The sequence below is a fragment of the Dermacentor variabilis genome, chromosome 5, assembly GCF_050947875.1.
Source record: "Dermacentor variabilis isolate Ectoservices chromosome 5, ASM5094787v1, whole genome shotgun sequence".
Lineage (NCBI taxonomy): Eukaryota > Metazoa > Arthropoda > Arachnida > Ixodida > Ixodidae > Dermacentor > Dermacentor variabilis.
In genome coordinates, this window is record NC_134572.1 from 102,813,424 (window position 1) to 102,818,629 (window position 5,206).

General features: G+C 46.1%; 1 non-coding gene across 1 annotated transcript; it reads left to right on the forward strand.

Moving 5' to 3' along the window:
• The first annotated feature begins 269 nt into the window (after positions 1-269).
• Positions 270-453, forward strand: LOC142583824 (U2 spliceosomal RNA). The gene has a single exon (XR_012828665.1). It is a non-coding gene; the product is annotated as a U2 spliceosomal RNA (small nuclear RNA).
• The last annotated feature ends 4,753 nt before the right edge of the window (positions 454-5,206 follow it).

Consider the following 5,206-nt stretch of genomic DNA (forward strand, 5'->3'; position numbering starts at 1 on the left):
GTAGTGGGGTCACTCGAAAACCACAAGCGGTCACACACAGCGCAGGCCACACGAAATTGGTTCCCCACAAACACCCTCGTTTGCTTATATTTATATATACATTTTTGATATGTACATTCGCGTGAATGATGGGACCGCCGCCCCGAGGAGCCGGAGGAGTGCAGACACGCATAGCATTCTATGGGACCGCCATCGCCGCAGAGCCGAAGGAAAATAAAGGAGATACGCAAGGGCTCCGAATGCCCACAAAGAGAGGGCGGTGCGAACTAAGACGTGGCCGACGCGGGTCAAGGAGTAGCATCTGTTCTTATCAGCTTAATATCTGATACGGGCTGTACTCGGGACCAAGACATTAAACATACTTTTGCAAGTTGACGGAGTGCTTGAAGCCTGCTTCGCCCCCGCCAGGGGATGGCCCGGTATTGCACTATCCTCGGGATCGGCCCATGGTTTTTGGTCTACGGACATCGATCCCTTGGAAACTAGCCATATGCAGCTTCGCTGTAGAAGCGATTTACGGCACTCATAGCTGAGTGACGTCGGCATAGTGCAATGAAGACAGATAAAGAAAACATCATTAGTGATAAATAGAAGGAAGAAAATCACACGCCATTGCACTGCAGTGAAGGTGGATTACCAGCGAAGCTGTTTGGCACACGTCATAGAGGTGACGCAGAATTTATATCAAAGGCATGAGCAAATTTTATTTCTCTTGAGCGGTGACGGTGGTCATCCCGTAGAAAGACACAAGTACAGACACTTTTATTTTTGATCAGTGGTCTTGATCGGTGGCCCACGAACACACACACACACACACACACGCACACGCACACACGCACACACGCACACACACGCACACACACGCACACGCACATTCTAGATCGGGGGCACACGAACGTACACACACATTTTCTTGATCACAATGCCTTAGTCGGTTTTCTTAGTAGGACCATGCTAGTATCATTCGCTTCTTTCTATGCAAAAGCTTGCACGTCTCATTACTTGGATATGCATTTATTGTCCTGATCGGTGGTCATTGTGACGCTAGGTATGCACACACATTCTCGTATCACCTCTGTTATTAAACGCCTAAGCATTTCTATTCCTACGCAAAGAGAAATTTGTCAGTCCCGTAAGTCAATGAATGGCTCATACCCCCGTAAGCAAAAAAAAAAAATAGAAGCCTTAGAGCCCATAGACATTGAAAATGGTGTCTACTGATAACTAATCTACTGAATATGCATATGCAAGTGCATGCAATGCGCATATGCATGTAATGCATGCAATGACATGTATCAGCTTTTGCATATAATGAAGCGATCTTGCACAAAAATTCGGGAGCTCTTTTGATCAGTTAGATTTCTTGACGGACACGAAATATCCACGGAACCCTAGCCATAAACAGCTTCGCTGTAAAATATATCTGCACCGAAATTTCCCAAGAGGTACACTAAACAACATACATCGTGAATTTCAAAATCACATTTTTTTCATCAAATGCAAGCCGGAACAACAGTCTAGCGCCATCCTATAGACGGCACATAAACATGTGCTCAACAACTCACGGCACCTCTGTTGTTCTAAGAGCACCAGCATGCCTAACGGCACCACATTCAAGCAGTAAGTGTTTTTCATCTGCGGCATGAACGCAATGCTGTACCTAAATAAAGTCCGCATTCCTCTGAAATTAGCTTCTGAAATATGGGTAGGCAAAATTTTTGTTGGAAGACTCAAATTAATGACCACTCAAGCGTGAATGCCAGTGATGTGAAATCTCTCATCGGTATATCTTCCCGTGGTTATGTTATGCCGCCGCTGTTGTTCCCAGTGCTTAACTCTGTTTCACCAAGAAGCATATTTCCTCCAAATACTAGAGCATTCGATTCACAATGCAGTACCGCAAACATGTTACTCAGTAGGCTCGTTGCATAGAAACATATAGGTGGGTCCATAATACAAGCCCCCTACGTTGCCCTTCTTGTTCCTCCATCAGGGCTAACTGTGACCGTGCGCTGGGTTTTGGAATCGCAGAGCGTGGATACAGTCCCCAACAAATTTGTATAGAGTGCGGGTACGGTGCGCTTCATTGTGTATCAGCATTTTCTATGGTACGCAATTCTGGTTCTTTGGTTTTCTTTGTTTTCTGCGCATGCGCTGCCAAACAAACTTGTCTACTAAAATTGATGGCCGCAGCGGCAAGTGATGATACATGCGTGGTGATAAAATGTCACTTTTTTGAACCTGATTAACGAGTGCTGTGGCTCTCTTCTTTGAGTAGGCTAGTTGACTTTGAGCTAAGCAATGCAGTGAATATAGTGACGCGCGAGCCGCACAGGGCGGCCGGCTTGGCTACGCATGCTCAAAAGGAGCGTAAGCCGACTAGAACCAGCTCCTCCTTCAGTGGACGAACAACGAAACGTACCGCTCCCGCGCTCTAGACAAATGTGAGCGTTGTACGCACATGCCTTCTGCCACAGACAAGCAAATGGTGCTCTTACCCCGAACCCCTGTATCGACCGGCGAGAGCTCTCAGGCAAGGGTAAGCTGCCACCAGCACTTCTTTTATATACCTGTTTTCTGCAGCTGTATCTCTTAGTAGTGTTTGAAATCTGGATAAAGCAGTCAAACAAAGCGAATGTAGCGACGCCATTCGCTGGCGGGGAAACGGGTCCAGGGCAGGTGTTTCAAAGTGAACTTTTCGATCCCGTCGGTCATCGCTGAGCCGAGAACAAACCGGACCTTTTTTTTTTTCGCCTGCGCTTGTTTCCAAACCATCTGCCCTCGTCGCAGTGGCGTTTCATACGGAGCTTGGGACTTCTGAAAAATATAGCTGCCTTCAACCTCTCTTTTTTGTACTTCCTTACTTGATTTCGGTTATTCATCATGCACAGTACGTTTGATACGGTTGCAATCGCTTTAAACTGCCTGCCCAACTCCGCCATTCGTCCCTTTATTCGTTCTCACCCATGTCGTTGCGCTCTCTTTTCTTCTTTTTTTCATTATTCTATCATTGTTGGCGTGCTAATTTTTAGGCTTTTTCGAGTTTTTCTATCACTTTCAGTTATCCTGTGCCTAAGAAATTGTTCACACTTGACACGACAATTTTATTTCCTTCTAGATACACTGCCAGCACTGAATATTCTACTACAATGATTTCTGAGCTCTGCAGTGACAAGATTTCACTACACAATTATGCATCGCGAACTTTCTCCGGTGTTTTGCGCATAACCCTTTTTCTCGAAGGAAGATTGGCATCGTGCTTTATATTGGAGTAGGTTGTCGTGTGCAAGGTTCCGAAACAAGTTACAAAGTCGTTTTATCAATTCTATGTCGTGAGTAAAAAACCAAGTGGCGACAAAAAAAAAAAAGAGCTGCGCTTTGCTCTTTTCGGCGTTGTGCACGATAAGTTTTTTTGGGACTTTCGTTTTGTATATTAAAATCCTCTATTCTTTCTGGGCTGTTTACGGAACAAGCATTTTCAGAAAGCAACGTGAGGGACTTATTGATCTTGTTTAAAGTCTGAAAAGAAAGCCAGATACAGAAAATACCTACCCTAGCTACATACCCTAGGTCTGCTGCATTTAAGAGGAACTTTAAAGATAGATAGAGATGCCACGTGAAAAAGAAACACCTGTGTGCCACCAACCAACTACGATGCCGGATGCAGTGGTGTCACAAAGACGTATTGCCTCTAGTACTCGGTCATCATTCGCCAAATAGGTGCACCCGCCAAGCTAACGAAAAAAATTTACAGGGAGCTCGGACCAATAAGTTTTCTTTTGTGTTGCATATGTCCGTGCATTCAAACAGAAATACCTTCCACTTCACGACATCATACGCCTCTCCACGTCTCCTTACGGTGTACACACTTTTCTCTCTGTTCACAGGTTGCTCTGTGCAACAGAAGTCCATGCCAGTGCTTTATTTGCATGTTCGTGCGACGACCTTTCGCCTCGTGGACCCCTTCGCTCAGTCATCAAAACGGGCCACGTACTCGCCACGCGTACGCGCGCTGAGAGGAGTCAGCGCTGAGCTGCCGCAAAAAGCAACGATTCACGCTGTCTCACCCCCGCATAAAGGAGTCATCCTGCCTCGTCCCCTGATGTCTCCCCTCTTCGCCCCAGCTGCAAGTTCCGCCCGCAACTAAATTTCCGCACCAAGCCCCGAACAATTGCATTCTGGCGGGGAGAGGCAAACAATTTCTTTCTTTCATTGCTTTCTTTCTTTCCTTCTTTTCCTTTTTTTCTGTCTTTCTTGCTTTCTTCTTTCTTTCTTCCTTTCGTTCATTCATGTCGCGCGATTGATGCTCTTGCACGATTTACGCTGAACAGCGCGGCGGTAACAACATACAAGAAACGAGAAACTGCCCCGTTGGCGAAAATTCGGCAACTCTGACGAAAGCCAGTTAAGCTATCGCGACGTCAGCAAAAAAGCACGACATCCTTCGGCGCTGTCACCCGCAGTTGGCGTTTCTGCTTCGGGGCTACGGCAGAAAAGTAAGGGGAAGCGAATACTGCATTTCCCCGCCTATAACCTGTGCCGTAGCTTCGGCGTTCACAGTGTGGGGCTCACTGCCGGTACATTCTGCGTCGAAAGTTTATTGAGCATTTCGTTGCGCGCGAAATGCAAAAACGCTCCTGTAGATTTATGTGAATGTTAGAGAGCTCTAGGCGGCCAAAATTATACTGGAGTCCTCCATTACGGCGTGCCTCAAATTAAGTTTACGAAGCGTCGGCTAGGCAAAAAGAAAAAGAAAGAAAGGTGAATTTTCGAGCAGTTTGTGACCGCGGCCACTAAAACCGCAGGACAGTGTTGTTGGCATCTGCTAGTACACGCTGAAAAATGTGACTTTCATGCTACGTGCTAAGGGTGCAGAGATATTCAGCCATTTCAGATGTCCCGTGTTCCTTAAACTTTTCATGCAGGCTGTACGTTATCACAAACGTTTGCTAGCTTATTCTATATTTTTGAACCTATACACTTTACAAGGTTCTTTTTATATATGCATACGCCTCCTTTTATTTAGCATAGTGCGCTTCTATCTGAGAGAACACGGCTTCACCTAGCAAGGTGGGCAAGGGGCAGCGGGGGAGGGTGAGTGCATACAAGTGTGCCCACAGCATACAGGAAGAAGACGTGGCGTAAACTAAGGCAAAAGCAGTCACTGAACCTCATAAATTAGTGGTCCTCTCTAAAGAAGAAAGCT